This window comes from Python bivittatus, unplaced genomic scaffold, assembly GCF_059951505.1.
Source record: "Python bivittatus isolate LINGU-HERP-01145 unplaced genomic scaffold, Pbiv_v1 ctg000980_np1212, whole genome shotgun sequence".
NCBI classification, from domain to species: domain Eukaryota; kingdom Metazoa; phylum Chordata; class Lepidosauria; order Squamata; family Pythonidae; genus Python; species Python bivittatus.
Genome location: NW_028277125.1, coordinates 7994474 through 8011593, shown reverse-complemented (window position 1 = coordinate 8011593; position 17120 = coordinate 7994474).

Here is a 17120-nt window from a genome sequence, read left to right as displayed (position 1 = left end):
CCATAAGTGTCTCTGTAAACAATTTTTTTTCTTCAGCTACAGAACATGAGAAAAAAATGTGTTTTAAGTAAATGTATAAATAGCAGGTGTTCTTCCTTCTACTGTTTCTCAATCTGAGGTAAATTTATATCACTTAAAGGTGAAATCAGTAATCAGAGTTGAAAAATCAATAAACACAAGTAAATAAATAACTGCTATTCATCCACCCATCAACTCTCAATCTGTCAGTCAAGAGCAAAATATGACATCCGATGACACGGGTTGCCCACCCATATTTTAAAGTGTCTTCATTGCCTCCTTTCATGTGGTCTTTGGCCTAATTTCTAATTTCTCTCTGCAAGATGTCAGTTCTGAGTTCCAGAAGAACTATGAGCTCCTTTCCATGGGATAAAACATGTTCCAGCTCACATTATTTTTTTTTAAATGTTGTATTAAAATATTCCTGCGACACTCTTTATTTTCAAAATCCCAAGTCTGTTTACAACATTACTGTAAAATGAGGCACCCTCATCTGTTTGGCCCACTTAGCATACTGGCTAATTGATGGGAAGTTTTCACAAAATGTCTGCCTTGGTGGGCACAGGAGTTACAAATCACTCATCTCCCAGAAGATGGGAGCTGGAGGTGAAAAGGCAAGAAACAAGGAGGTGGGGAATGGAAAGAATTTTTTTTGTAAATAAAGGCCAGACGGACAATGAACCAGCATGAGTAAAGGACTCCCACTAATCCGTTGTACAAGGCCTGGAGAGAGCAGGATTCGAATCTTGAGCCGTGCATATAAATACCACTGGATTCTTAGCTTGTCAGAAGCTGTTGATTATCTTGTTATATCTGCCTCTTTCTGCAGTAAATATCTAATGACTCATCTACACACCCTCCCAAACGTGATTTCCTCCCATCTAGTCCTGATTTTTGGTTAGGGCACCGAGTTCCAAAAATGGAGAAATGCAAGAGCATCTATCTGACATGATCATCTTCCCTCGCCACCCAGGATTTTCTCCATGTCTGTAGCTCGCCTCAGGGGGTCTGTGGGGGGGTGGTGGTCCAAAAAGTCAAGATGGTGATGTCAGTCATGAGATTGAAGCCTTACCCCAGTGTTGTCCAAACGATGAGTGGACTTCAACTCCCAGAATTCCCCAGCCAGCATGGCTGGCTGGCTGGCTGGCTGGCTGGCTGGCTGGGGAATTCTGGGAGTTGAAGTCCACTCATCTTAATGTGGCCAAGTTTGGACAACACTGCCTTACCCCCTTTTTGCACACGTCGTGGCATATGCACGTAAAAAGAGGTGGGGCTTTGGTCACATGGTTTGGACCCCCTCCTTGCAGACACCCCTGGCATTGGTATCCCCCCCAGGAGCTGCATTGGAGCCCCAACCCATAAAACAATTCTGTAAGGTAACCCCCCCCCCCCTGCAGAACAGGACTTCTGGAATCTCTCCAACCCCCTTACCGGTGGTGGCCATAGGAGGTATCTGTTCTTTCTTCCGTGCAGTGAAGTGATGTGTGGCATCTCTGTGTGGGTTTCTGTTTGCCCCTGTGTTACATCTCTGTGTATTTGCACGTATGTGTGGTGTGGGAAGCACAGACACTGCAAACACTCCAGTTTGGATTGCACGGTCAAGAGGGAGGAGGGAGGGGGCTAAGAATGGTGGAGATGGCAACCTCTCTCAGTGGGATTCATCGGGGGAAAAAATTGGATTTTTTTTTTTCCTGCACAGTCCCTGGCTGTATCTTTTCCCCCATACCATGTTCGACCCCCATTCTGTTTGTTTTGGGAGTGTTATGGTGCCGATGGATGGAATCTACTTAATAATTACTTAATGAATGAATCATGTCTTTCCAACATTCTCTTACTTGGAAAAAATAGAAAAGATCAAAACTTTGAAGTACGTGGTCTGAAAAGGCCACTTGGCAATTTTAAGTTGCGTGGACTTCAACTCCCAGAATTCCCCAGCCAGTGTGTTTTTCAAACTTGGCAACTTTAAGATGTGTGGAAGTCCACGCAACTTAAAGTTGCCAAGTTTGAAAAACATATTGGCTGGGGAATTCTGGGAGTTGAAGTCCACGCATCTTAAAGTTGCCAAGTTTGAAAAACACACTGGCTGGGGAATTCTGGGAGTTGAAGTCCACACATGTTAAAATTGCCAAGTTTGAAAAACACTGGTCTAATCAATTCTAATTCTGGTGAAGTTGACACCTCTTATTACAACATCTGGTGGCAAATTCTGTTCTTTGCTATGAGTTGTGTGGAAAAGCCTTCCTGTTGCTGTTGAAGTTCTCTGACCTCTCTGAGTCAGTGAAAAACTCTACTGGCATGAAACATGCTGTCTCCATTGCTGATCTCTATATCATTTCTGTTCTTAGTTATGACAACCACTGACTTTCCTTCAAGGCACTGGGTGACAAAGCCTAGCTGATTTGATACTGCAGTGGTCCTTAAACTGTTTGACCCAATTAAACCCTTTTCCTGGTCTCAAATAATGTCATTACCCACCCACCCACACCCAAACCAGACTCTGTTGTTTTTCACAAGTGTCTTGGCAGTCCCTAGCTAGATGCTCAACTCACTAACAAACAATTACAGATTGCTCCATTACCTCTAAGGTATGCCCAAACTACCCCCTTGGCAGTAGTTACCCCTAATTTAAGAACTGTTGCTTGAGCTGACCTAGGAATATGTTGGTACAAGGGGGAAAAATACTTAACAGCAATAGAGCAAAAGACTTAACCCTTCTCACTCATGGAATGAGGAGAAGATCCCATGGGCACATGGCAGGAAAAAGAGGTTCCCACGGAATGTTTCCACCATGATTAGGTGAAATTGCCTGATTCTCACCACTCCCATTTGTTGGGTGACTCCCTGTTCTCATATATGAGACAGGGAAAGCAAGATCTATTTTCTCTGCACCAGGCATCATTTTATACCAAGTTACATGCTGGCTGAATCTTATCCCAACACAGCTGCCCAAGGTAAGCCAACTTACCCTCTCCCTCTCTGGTTCTCCCTGCACTTTCCGACTATTCTTAACTTGCAATAGGTCTGTGTCTGTCCAACTTGTGAATTCTAGATTGAGGAGCGCTCCGCTTATTGGTCGGGTCACGCAGGCGGATAGACATCTAATGAACTCCCAGCATCCCTGAAGTACAGAAGATACAATTAGAAGAAGAATGGTCTTATTACCATAATAATCAGCTACCAAGTAAAAGTGTGGGGGAAGATGGAAATGTAATATCTGAGTGACATAATGAGCAACTTGGATGTAAAGAGACTCCAATTCAGTGACACGATTAGGATGAAATGGGATCATCTCCGTTTATTTTTTATGTTTTAAAAAATAATAGTAAAAAATGAGGACAGCTTGACTAGAAAAAGGAAGGTCATTCAGCTTCTTGACACAAGATAAATTGAGGGACATTTACTGCTATTACTTTACTTTAATTCTGCTTCGGTGGAGAATGAGGAATTGCAGGAAATAAGTTCTCTTCCATGTAATTTTATTCCTGTTGGGCCAGAAAGGGCCAGGCAGCACCCTAATGCATTTCTTTTCCACAACTGCTTCTCTGAATTTCACCCTCTGGAATTCTGATGGTGGCTTTTGCTTGGATTACTGATAGCAAATTTGCATCTTCTTATGTGTTTTACATGGAGCAATGAGAGAAGAGAGGGGGGACCTTGAGGTTGGATTCAGTGCTGGCTTGAGATCTGGGGGAGCTCTTAGGTCATGTTTTGATGAAAACCAAACTATATCAGGATCTGAAAAAATGCCATGAAACATCTCACCAGGAGGAACACAACGTACACTATCCTCCTTCTTTAACCATGGTTACCTTTAGAGGGATTCAGGATGTAAGTCCCAGAGATGTCCCAACACATATGGAGAGCAGTAGAAATTGGAAAGGTTGCTTGAAACTTTTTCCTGAAATATAAGAACAGGATGATCAAACAATTGTCTACTTTTCCGTAAGACAAGGATGCACCAGAGTTAAACTGTAGTCTGTATCTGCACATCTTTGCACTTTGTCATTTTACCTGAAGGGAAGAAGTAACAGGAAGAGTGAACATTTTCACAATAGTGGGAAGTAAGAAGTGGAATTTCTCAAGAACCTGTGTTGGGGCCAAGTTCAACTTCTTCATAAATGATCATGGGCTGGCCAAGTTCGTGGATGATGCTACTGTTGAGGATCACGAAAACCAAAAAATGATGGCGAAGGATCTCGTTAAATTGGCTCTAAGTAAGCAGTCAAATGCCAAGATGCAGTTCAGTTCAAGTAAGTATAAAGTGATGTAGACTTAAGCTACCCTCCCCTCCCCAACTTCATATATACACTGATGGAGTCTGAGCTGTCGAGGATTAACCGGGAAAAAGATCCTGGCATCAGAAAAGCTTATGAAAATGTTTGACTTATTGCCCAGCAATTGTGGAAAGGCAAATTTCATACTAGGAATCATTAGGAAAGAGACTGACAATAAAACATACAACCTGTAATACTTATACAAATCTACAGCATGTCTGTATCTAGAATCCTGTGTACAGTTCTGGTTGCTGTGTTTTTAAAAGGATATATTAGATCTGGGAAAAATAAAGAGGAGAAAATTAAAAATCATGAGAGATCTCAATCATCTGCCTTATAGGGCTCTTCAGAAAAACAAGGTGCCTGAGAGGGATGAGATCGATATGTATAAAACAATGCTTAATCCCCCCCCCCTTTTTTTCTTCTTCATAAGCAATGAAGCTGATCAGAAGACAATTTGGAACAGACAAAACAAAATGCTTCTTCATGCTGGGCATAATTAACCTGGGGAATTCGTTACCACAAGATGTGCTGATGGCCACTAACGTGGGTGGCTTTAAAAAGGGATTGGACAAATTCACAGAGGGTGGGCCTATCAAGATGATTAAGTCTTGGGGCTCAGTGTTATTTCTGAGTTCGGGGCAGCTTGCCTCCAAATACTAATTGCAGAAGAACAGTGAAAGGAGAAGGCTATGTTTCCATCTCCTACTTGTGAATCCACCAAAGGCATCTGGTTGGCTGCCGTGAGAAAGAAAAAGTTGGGCTAAGATGGGTCTTGGCCTGGTCCAACAGAACTGTACTAGGCAGGAAGGCAGGAAGGAAGGAAGGAAGGAAATGTAATAGGCCAGTGTGAAGTGACTTAGACTCCCCTTGACAAGAGAGATCTGTATTGCAGAAGCAATGTGATTCTGTTTGTTGAAACAGAAGTGATGCCATTTGCTTCAACAATAACTTTGCATTGCCTTGAAGCTTCTCTTTGTCACCTGCCAGGTAAAATGCAGGTAGTATGTCTTTCAGCATAGGTAAGGGCATGCAGGAGAAATGAGCAATGCATCATCTCACACCTTTTGCCAATGCTTGGAGCCACAGAGGCTGGTGGAAGTGAGCATTGTGTCTGCCTGTATCACTCACCAAAGAATGCTGAGAGTTCCCAAAGAAGCTGTCCTGAGGAAGAGCTGCCCAGGAGAGTGAAGAGAAGCCACACGGTCCCTACTCTTCATCCTGAAGTAGCTCTATCTAAACCAGTGTTTCTCAACCTTGGCCACTTTAAGATGTGTGGACTTCAACTCCCAGAATTCTCCAGCCAGAGTTGGTCCACACATTTTAAAGCAGCCAAGGTTGAGAAACACTGATCTAAACAAAGCATCCTTCAAGGTTTTGCAGAACCCTAGTAGTTGAGATAGTTGTGAGCCTGGAAATAATCCCCATAGGGATGGTAGGGAGCAACCTCAAAGACAAGTTCATCTTCTGGTAAATGAATGCTCTGTAGTAGCCGTGTCCACAAATAAGACTCATGTTGTGAATAGGCAAGTCTCCCAACTGCAGCTATTTTGTTCCATTCTCAAAATGCCAATGTGTCCCTGGGCCAAGGAAAAAAATCCAGAACTTGGCATAATGGTCTTCAGCCAGCAGATTCCATTTAAGGTTAGGAAGAGCATCCTACTCATTTGACTGTGGTATCGTTCTCCTAAGGGTGAGCTCCTGGTGGGCTCCTGTTCACTGGATGTATTCAAGCAGATGCTAGACAGCCATTTGTTGGGGTTCCTTTCCTCTGAATTCCTGCCGTGAGGAAGCGATTAAGTTTGATGGCCTAAATGCTCCCTTTCAACTCTGGGCAATGAAAAGTATCGTCTTTATTCTTGACAGCAGCAAAAAGGGGCAACTTTCTTGGGAGTTCTCCCAAGCTCCCCACTTTGCAACCCAAAACATCCCCATAAACCTTTTTTCTTGTGCTCAAGTTGGCAGACACAGCCTTTTAAGATGACTTCATATTTCTCTCTGCGGTGAACCTATCCATCACAGTGTCTCTGCTCATTTGGGCTCTGCTCTGCGAATGAGTCATCCTCCTCCAGAGCCCTGTTTTGCAGAGGAAGGCGGGGGGGACCCAGAAGATGGGTGTTTTATTAACCACCAGAGAACCCAGTTTGGGAGCAGACTTTTTAATCTCCAGCTCAAGAGCCTGCTATTAATACACTTCAGCAAGAGAGAAACAATTCCCAGAATTGCTGGATCATGGAGAGATAGCAGGCTCTTATTTAGTTCAAAATGGAAAGCCATGATTATATCAGGAGGAGAAACTTCACAGAGGAAAGTACATTCCTAGCACACATTTCTTTCCCGGTATCTTTCTTTTCTGTCTTCTGTGGTATTCTCAAAAGCCAAGGCCATGATTTCATTTGAATTCTTTAAGGAAGACCATTAAACACAGGAAGAGAACCTGGTGACCATCAGATCTTTGGAGTAAAAGTCAGATCAGCCCCAGCTATCACAGCCAGTGACAATGGGAGATGTCATTCAAAATGTTATCAAGGGGGTAAGTTGGGGCTAGTAGTAGATATTGCTGGATATTGCTCCAAATATTGCTGTACCAGAGCTCCTAGCATCCCTAAATTACTGAGGTAGCTGGAATTTATGGGATATTAGTCCAAAGCATCTGGAGAGTGTTAGATTTCCTAGCCAAGAACTAGCAGATCTGCAATCAGCAGCTTAGAGTGAGATTCGGGTCAATGCAACACTTCTACTTCTGGTCAAAATATGAGAATTGCAGAGGGAAGAAAATTGCTAAGAGCAATGCAGAAGCAGCTTTGATTTTTAAAAAAGCTAGCTTTGATACAGGAGGTAGGAAACATCTGTACAGTTGCCACTGATGGCCTCATCCACCATGAATTTGCCAAATTCCCATTTAAGACTGTATAAATTGGTGGTCATCACTGCATCTAATGGCAAAAATTCTGTATCACACACAAAAATCATGCAAACGTTTTATCAAAAACAGTCCTTAGGGTTTCTCATGTCCGTTTCTTAGGAACACCCCCCTGAATATCACTGGAGTTTTTCTTTATAAATTATAATATTTTAAGAAGTGAAACCATGCATGCAAGGAACCCCAAAACAACTATATGTGAGTAACTTGAAAGAGAAGATATAACTCCATTTGGTGTCATTAATATTGCTATATTAATGCTGGGGGGTTAATGCTTTGATCTGAGATAATTTTGTTACTCCTCAGAATATGTGCACTCATTTGTTGGAATTGCATATTCCTGGTTTTTCTTTTTTTAATATGCCAGAAAGATGAATCTGCTGTAAATATTTGTACTTTCTTCAGAACACAAGACACCTAAAAATAATAACACAGACAATCCAGCAGATGGCACTGGAGTCATGTCATTCTTCTGCAACTTGCGTTCCTGTGCAACCGTGATAAACCCAACAACGCTGAACTTATTTAAGTTGTATTTCTTACTTCCTTAGCATTGCTCAGAAGTTGGGCACCCTTGCTCGCAGCTTCATCTGGAGGTTCGGGACGATAATAAATATCAAATATGTTTCAGTGATTCATGCACACCTGGTTAGTTTGGTATTTTAGTTCAGCTTTCAAGCCATGTTGCGTTAGTATTTGTTTGTCTCTACAGTATATAAATCAACACAAGATATATTGTCAGCCTGTTCATGTTTGGACAGATTTGCACCACTGAATTAAATGGGTTAAGCTGTTCCCTTCTATGCTCTTGAGAAGAGTAAATCTCATTGAACTCTGTGGAATTTACTTCTGAGCAAACATTCTTAAATTTGTGCAGCGAGGCATAATTGCCTTTCCTTGGGGAAGACAGAAAAAGCGAGAGGTTAAAAAATGGAGAACCCTGGAACCATTAGCGGCACAGAGAAAATTAAACTAGTCAGTCAGTCAGCCAGTCCTTTACTAGAGTCAATGACCAGTATTCCATCTAGAAAACCATAGAGGTTTTCTCTATGTACCACATAAAAGAAAACGAAATATTATACAAAATTTGGCAAGAATAAAATAGCCATGTCTAAATGGTCAGTGATCAGTCTAACAGACAATAAAACAAAAGTTGGCCACATTCAAAGAAATGGACCATACGGGCCAGCTAATAACAATTGTGCATACTGTAAAATAAATCCGTACGACCTGCAAATTTAGTTAATAAAGGGGTTATAAAACATAACCATGTGTTTTTATACAATGAACAATAAAGTAATACATGTGTTGTATCTTCCGTCACCTCATCAACACAAGGACAGAGTCTGGATGTATAGAGGATTTTCTTAAACTTTCCATCAAGGATAGCTGTTGGGAGTACATTAAAATGAACTACGGTTAATGCTCTCCTAAATTTGGGAATAGTGACCTGATTTAGATAACTTGGTGGTCTCGAATAAGGAGATCAGCTGTTTAAAACGTATCTCTAGGAAGAGCTGACAAATCTAATTTTTACATGTAGTACACATTGTTTTAAACTAGTGTTTTTCAAAATTGGCAATTTTAAGATGTGTGGACTTCAACTCCCAGAATTCTCCAGCCAACATGCTGGTGAACTGATCTTGTTCAAGCTGATTCAAAATTATCCACAAGAATTAGGGGTCCCAGGCCCACAGGGAAGAACATTAACAAGTGTAAAAATATACATAGCCATATGCTGGTTTTCACTCTAATCACACTTGCCTCACAGCAAGTTGGGCATGCTTCACGCTACTTGAAAAGGAGACCATAAAAATTTAGCTTGTACTCTCTTGAGAGGGCCGCATAAGCTATATGGCCCTAGATGTGCCCCAAATAAAAACTATGCATGAACTTTGAAAATTTAACTAATCAAATGCCTGGGAAAAGTTTTTTTTTGTTTAAGTTTGGGGAAATCAAAACATCTCAGCCATTTGTCATTTACTGAAAGCTTCCTTCCCTAACCTCAGTAGCATCTACAGCAAAATTTGACAATGCCAAAATAATAGCACAATCCAGCAATTGTGTCATGCAGATTCCAGCATTATGTGTGTCTTGATCTTTGATACAAGAACTTAAGTCAGAGCATTTGCATGATTTATTTATTTCATTTACTTATTAGATTTACAATAAGAGCCACTGGGAGCTGGGCAGCCTATACATTTATTTAATTAATTATATCCCACCTTATGTTCAGGAACCCTAAGAAGTACACGTAGTCTTCCTAATTTTCCTCACAATGATCCTGTGAGGTAGACTGTTGTCATTAACCCCCCCCCCCCCCGCAACATCCCTTACAGATGTCCATGCCTAATATGCCTTTAAAGCATATTAGGACTATCTGCAATAGATGGGTTGTGCTGGCAACAAATTCTAGGAGCTATAGTTGTAACATCTCCAGATTATATCTGGTTGGGAAAAACTAAAAGAAAATGAGTGCATTGGGTTGCAAAACTTAATAATGATGTAATAAGGTCTTGTTCCAGGTTTCAGCCAACCAGTTGCAAGCCTCAGCCCCCAGTTGCAAAGGATGAGCCAATCTATCTGGAAAAACACATTCCTTTCAAAAAGCAGATTCAGGTTGTCTTCTCCACCCAGACACTTTCCAAGTGTCTTCGAATCCCATTTTCCAGCAGCAGGGTACATCTGCCACATCACCTCAAATAAATATTTTAAAAACCCGAATATCATGAAACTCTAAGAAAATAATATAGTAGCCGTGCAACTTGCCCCCATGTGCTCATTTATCTCGAGCACTGATTCCCCAACTTGATGCCTTCCAGATGTCTTTGACCAACTTCCCCTAACCTCTAGCCAGCATAGCTGCTAGCTGCTGGCTGAACTGCAGAAGGTAAATTGTAGCCCCATTGATGCCTCTCCACTTACTTGGGAAGCTCATGAATGGCCATGTTCTTCCCCAGGAATGTGGGAAATTCTGGAGGAAATGGGGCAGGAAAAAAAAAAAGGAAAACATCGGCTGAATAAGTAAAAATCAACTTATCATTGTTAGAAATCAACAATGTGGGTAGCATCCTACAAATATGGGAATGCTTATTTTGTCTAATGGAGTTATTAAATCTGGACATTCAATATAACGTTTTTTATTTATTTATTCCCTCTGTAATGGCAGGGCTAATCTGTAAAGTGAAAGGTTGAAGTCTCAACCCCATCCTCCCAGGATGCCTCTAGGTCAGTGTTTCTCTACTTGGCAACTTGAAGATGGGTGGACTTCAACTCCCAGAATTCCCCAGCCAGCATGCTTCAAGTTGCCAAGGTTGAGAAACACTCCTCTAGGTCTACACACCATAGCTCTGCTTCCTGCATTGGCTATTTGCTACCTACTGTATTTCAGGAATACTTTCACCTTGTGTCTTCTCCTATAATCCTGGCGTATGAGAGAGTGGATTCCCACAACCTGTGTTACTTCCTGGCAATTAAAGGGAAAACTAAGTGAGAAAGAATGAAATTCATTCTATGGTACCACCCCTGGTCTTGTACTACTGAGGCAGGTGGCTAGGAAAATCCTTTGTGGGGAGACAGACCAATAAAGTCAAACTTTATTTATGAAAGGAAAAGAAAGTAGAAATTTTCTTTTTTAATTTTAAATAATCACAGGTAAAACTTTTGATGGGATGGAGATAAAAATATAGGCTGCTCAAATCCTAGAGCGCAACTTATAAAGGCTCTCTGATAGAAAAAATATCAAGGAAAATGCTGAGGTTCTGGGCAGACCACAAGTTGATGCTGGTCTGATCCTAATTTGGAAGAACTTCTATTGTAAAGAAATTCCATGTGATATAAAGCACACAAATAGTGAGCTACAGAGAAACAATAAATATCAGAGACAAAATATTAGACTTTAGAATAAAAAAACATTCTTACAACATTTCTAACTAAACTTGTTATCTATTTCTTTGGATGACCAGATGCCTGAAAATAAAGTCCTCTGCTTTCTTAGACTTCTTTTTCCAGGTTCTTGTAGAATTTCCTTTGATCAGAGGCTCAGACCCTGATATGCAGCTTCTTGCTTATCTCTCTTCCCCAGAGAACTGCCTGCAATTTCCAAAAGAATAAAACCTTTTCCACTTGAACAAGCTGAGATTGTGTGGAATCTACCTTTATGCATCTTTCCTTCAAAATATAGATAGTGTCTGATAGTGAATGTGGAGTACGGCTTCTTTATTTAAGAATAAGTAAATAAAAGCCAAACAGCAGGGCCCACCTCGCTAGAAATGAGCAATCAATACTGGTTCACTAGAAATGGGTAGTCACTACCTGCTGTCAGACAGAAATCTGTTTCTTAACTATGATTAATTAAACAAACCATAATTGGCTGAGTTCATGCATGCCAAGCCACCAATTAGCCAACCACAGATGGCACATGATGTATCTTCACACGTCAACAGTTTTTTGCTCATTGAATGATGTCACCAGACAGTCTGAAAGGCCCACTTACAAATTTCCTTCTCTTGTCTAGGAAAAACATTATTTTCTTGTAAAAAGGTGAAAGAACAAACTGTACAACTGGCTGCTTTGAGCCAATGAATCTCTACTTTAGGGCAGGGATGTCTATTTATTTAATGCCTAAGGATTCATTGCTCTGTTTCATACCTCAGAATTTCACACCTCAGGAAGATGTGAAGGCATTTAAAAGTTATCTACAGAAGCCAGGAGGAAAAATGTGGCATAGTGTACAGGGAAAGATGGCACATTTTGTCTTCCTTTTCCATAAGACAAGAACCGTGAGTTCATGACTAAATTTCATTTGATTTTGATTTGATTTATTAATCTGATATGGCTGCCAAGCAACAAATATTCTCTGGATGTCTTTCAGATCATGATGAACGGAAGAAAATGCTAGCATTACAAAATGTAGTAATTTAAAATAGCAAAATATGCGGCCTAATAAAACTTCCAGTGATGACAGTACGTAACAGCAGTTTAGATTAAAAACCACACTACGATAGTGAGACTTTGTGGAGAAGGAGATCTGGTGCCAAAAGGACCATATGCTGCTTTGAGACCCTTATTTATTTATTTATTTATTTATTTATTTATTCATTCATTCATTCATTCATTCATTCATTCATTCATTTTTAAGCATGCCATTTCCAATTTAAAAACTCAAAGCTGCCCCTTGGTATCCTCTTGTAGCTGTTTGCTTTATTTTGCATGATGGGACATATTGTATGCCTTTCTGATTTGCTTTTGATTGATTGATCAAGTGCCATCAAGTTGGCGTCGACTCTTGGTGACCACCTGTGATGGAATGGAATTATGAAGGCCACACTCAGGGAGGGAAACATCCTCTTTTGTCTCCTGGGGGCGAGGAAGAGATAAGAGGATGAGGCTGGCACCTCCCTGAGGAATTCACTCTGTTTTCACTGGCTGACTGTGGGAACTAAGTTTCAGTCTGGGAAGATTCTTGCTAGAGGTCGTAGCTAATAAACATTGCTGAACTGAATCTGTATGGTCTCCTGGAGTTCCTTGGGCTAGGCCTGACATCACCTAAACAAATAGACCCTCTTCAGGATGATGTGTCCCCAGCCTGTGCCCATTGCCACTGTAGTAAAATCCATCCATCTTGCTCTTCTTCTCTTTCCTTCTGCTTTTCCCACCACTATGGCCTTCTCTAGAGAGCTAGGTCTTTACATAAAATGTCCAAAATATGATAGTTTGAGCTTGGTAATAATGTGTGTCTTAGGCTGACTGGTTGGATGATCAATTTATTTGTTTTCTTGCTTGTCCATGGTATTCTCAGGAGTCTTCTCCAACACCGAAGTTCAAAAGTGTCAATATATTTTCTATCCTGCTTCTTCAGGATAGTTTCGGTAGAGTGTCACAAAGAAAACCATTGCCTGCAGAATTCTGATCTTTGTAGGTATAGATGAACCACAGCATCTGAGTATCATTTCCAAGGCTTTCATGGCTGCTCTACCAAGTGCTAGTCTGTCGTGCGTTTGTTCCTTTACTGTTCAGTTAGTCGAGTCTAAAAGACATTATTTATCTACCACTTCAGAATCCTCATTGACAATTCTAAGGCTGGTTGCCATAGCTGCGTCATTCGTTTGGTCTGCTTTACAGTGGGGCAAAAAAGTATTTAGTCAGTCACCAATTGTGCAAGTTCTCCCACTTAAAAAGATGAGAGAGGCCTGTAATTTTCATCATAGGTATACCTCAACTATGAGAGACAAAATGGGGGAAAAAATCCAGAAAATCACATTGTCTGATTTTTAAAGAATTTATTTGCAAATCATGGTGGAAAATAAGTATTTGGTCAATATCAAAAGTTCATCTCAATACTTTGTTATATATCCTTTGTTGGCAATGACAGAGGTCAAACGTTTTCTGTAAGTCTTCACAAGGTTTTCACACACTGTTGCTGGTATTTTGGCCCATTCCTCCATGCAGATCTCCTCTAGAGCAGTGATGTTTTGGGGCTGTCGCTGGGCAACATGGACTTTCAACTCCCTCCAAAGGTTTTCCATGGGGTTGAGATCTGGAGACTGGCTAGGCCACTCCAGGACCTTGAAATGCTTCTTATGAAGCCACTCCTTCATTGCCCGGGCAGTGTGTTTGGGATCACTGTCATGCTGAAAGACCCAGCCACGTTTCATCTTCAATGCCCTTGCTGATGGAAGGAGGTGTTCACTCAAAATCTCACAATACATGGCCCCATTCATTCTTTCCTTTACACGGATCAGTCGTCCTGGTCCCTTTGCAGAAAAACAGCCCCAAAGCATGATGTTTCCACCCCCATGCTTCACAGTAGGTATGGTGTTCTTTGGATGCAACTCAGCATTCTCTCTCCTCCAAACACGACGAGTTGAGTTTAGACCAAAACGTTCTACTTTGGTTTCATTTGACCATATGACATTCTCCCAATCCTCTTCTGGATCATCCAAATGCTCTCTAGCAAACTTCAGACGGGCCCGGACATGTACTGGCTTAAGCAGGGGGACACATCTGGCACTGCAGGATTTGAGTCCCTGGCGGCGTAGTGTGTTACTGATGGTAGCCTTTGTTACTTTGGTCCCAGCTCTCTGCAGGTCATTCACTAGGTCCCCCCATGTGGTTCTGGGATTTTTGCTCACCCTTCTTGTGATCATTTTGACCCCACAGGGTGAGATCTTGCATGGAGCCCCAGATCGAGGGAGATTATCAATGGTCTTGTATGTCTTCCATTTTCTAATTATTGCCCCCACAGTTGATTTCTTCACACCAAGCTGCTTGCCTATTGCAGATTCAGTCTTCCCAGCCTGGTGCAGGTCTACAATTTTGTTTCTGGTGTCCTTCAACAGCTCTTTGGTCTTGGCCATAGTGGAGTTTGGAGTGTGACTGCTTGAGGTTGTGGACAGGTGTCTTTTATACTGATAACAAGGTCAAACAGGTGCCATTACTACAGGTAACGAGTGGAGGACAGAGGAGCCTCTTAAAGAAGTAGTTAGAGGTCTGTGAGAGCCAGACATCTTGCTTGTTTGTAGGTGACCAAATACTTATTTTCCACCATGATTTGCAAATAAATTCTTTAAAAATCAGACAATGTGATTTTCTGGATTTTTTTTCTCATTTTGTCTCTCATAGTTGAGGTATACCTATGATGAAAATTACAGGCCTCTCTCATCTTTTTAAGTGGGAGAACTTGCACAATTGGTGGCTGACTAAATACTTTTTTGCCCCACTGTATATGTAATCTTAGTCCTGTTTTACTATGCTCTCTGACTTTCATTTCTAAAGCTTGCAGATCAGTTGTATTTTCAGGTATCAGAGTAGTGTCATCAGCATAGCACAGATTATTGATGTATCTTCCTTCTGTTTTAAAACCAATGCACAGCTTTTTCTAATCCAGCTTCCCTCAATATATATTCAGCACATATGTTGAATAAATAAATAGAGAGTATTCAGCCTTGTCTCACAAGCTTGCTGATCTGCAACCAGTCTGTTTTGCCATGTTCGATTTGGACTGTGGGTTCCTATCCTAGGTATAACTTTGGTATGAGGACAACGGGATGTTCTGAGATTCCCATTTTTTTAAGTATATTCCAGCCCAAGCAGCCCGCATCCTGCTTGCCTGTTCTGTTGATTTCAGACTGAATTTGACTGCAATGTTTGTCAGATTTCTCTTCTTCTGGATCAGTGGTTGGGGCATAATCTTGATTGTCATTTTAAAGGCTTGTTGGTGAAATCTAATTGATATTACTCAGTCACTGACTGCATTGTACCAAGTGTTTTCTTGGCTATCACCTTCTTATGAAAGCACACCATTTCTTGTTTTTTGTCTTCTGAGTAGTAAATAGGATGGTCTTCTGACTGAAAGTGTCCAATTCCAGTAATTTCAATGGGCTGACACCTAAGATATCAATGTGTAGCTCAGTGTTTCTCAACTTCTTTCACCCATGGCTCCTTTACAACCTTGTTTTTTTCCTGCGGCCCCCCCATCCAGTTCCCATTACCAGATATGGACATGGGACAGTAACTGGTGCATTTTCTGGCATCAACAAGACAGTATTTGCAGTACAATACACTTTGCTTTTCTGTGGCCTCCTTGGTACGTGCCGTGGCCTGTTACATGTTTTTCACCTGTGGGCCCCTTGAAATATCCTAGGACCCCCAGGACACCACATGGCTCCCGTTTGAGAATTACTCATGTAGCTGATTCATACCATCTTTCACTGTGTTGTCCTTTTCCACGTTCATGCTTCTTACATCTCACATTCCCATTGCAATTCTTTCTTTGCAGCTTGGGATTTTCTTTCCCTGCACATTAGCATCAGCAACTAGACCTTGGATGACCCCACTGGAGTGTTTGCTCCTGTTGTGCTCCACTCAACCTTCCCAGGAAACCCCTCCCCACGCGTAACCCTAACCCATCCCTAGATTGAGTAAGTTGGCCAACAGACAAGAAAAACAATGATTTGAAAATGATCTGTAAATATAATATTTAGTTGAATGCATTCACAACCAGGCCTGTACATAAAACTTTGAACAGGGATTAAACATTGTTATGTTCTTTTGGTAGACTGATATAAACTCATGGATGTGAACTGACGCCTCTTAAACAAGGAAAGAAAAATAAAAGGAATGTTAATAAGAGTTAATAACTCTATTAATAAGTTAATAAGACTGTGTGAATTCATGGAACAATTCCCAAAATATCTGCAGGAAATTACCTCTCTGATCTCTAAGTACTTGCACAAATCCTACCTATTTGGTGAAAAATGACAATCTTCATTTTGTCTTTCTTTGCCCTGTAACCAAGTCTTAGTGGGTGAAATTGAACTAATCACATATTCTATGCATTGTGCGACCCCAGAAAATGGGTGAATTCAAAAACCAGGCTATTTACACAACACACTGAGTGACAAGCTAGCCAGCTACATTTAGCTTGGATCACTGTGTGACCCTAACCCATAAAGTCTATTCGTAGTTCAAGGTGTTGTGCAAACCTTGGACAAAGTGTATGAACACTGTCCCTAATGTTTTAAGTGAAATAAAATATATAATAGGGGTAGCCCTGGTTCCCAGAAGTTAAAAAGAAAGACTTAGGAGCAACGTATATGTGTGAGGCAACTTGCTATGTAAGAGATTCTGGTTCATTCAATGACATGGATGCAGGAAAGGTCCTCTTTTTCAAAAAGGTCAGATCTGCCAGAACATCATCCTCCCTCATTCGGGTTCCCATACAAGCTATGCTGTCCCCAAAAAGCTGAAGAAATGTTCATAGCTTCTGCACCTTCCAAGTTCAAGGGCACCTGCAGCAGAGCGGCTGCTTTGTGTGAATGCGTGCACACACACACGTATGGAGAAGGAGCATCACAGGCCTTCGCACCAGCACCAAGTCAGCTGCCCTGGGGGTTGCTACAACC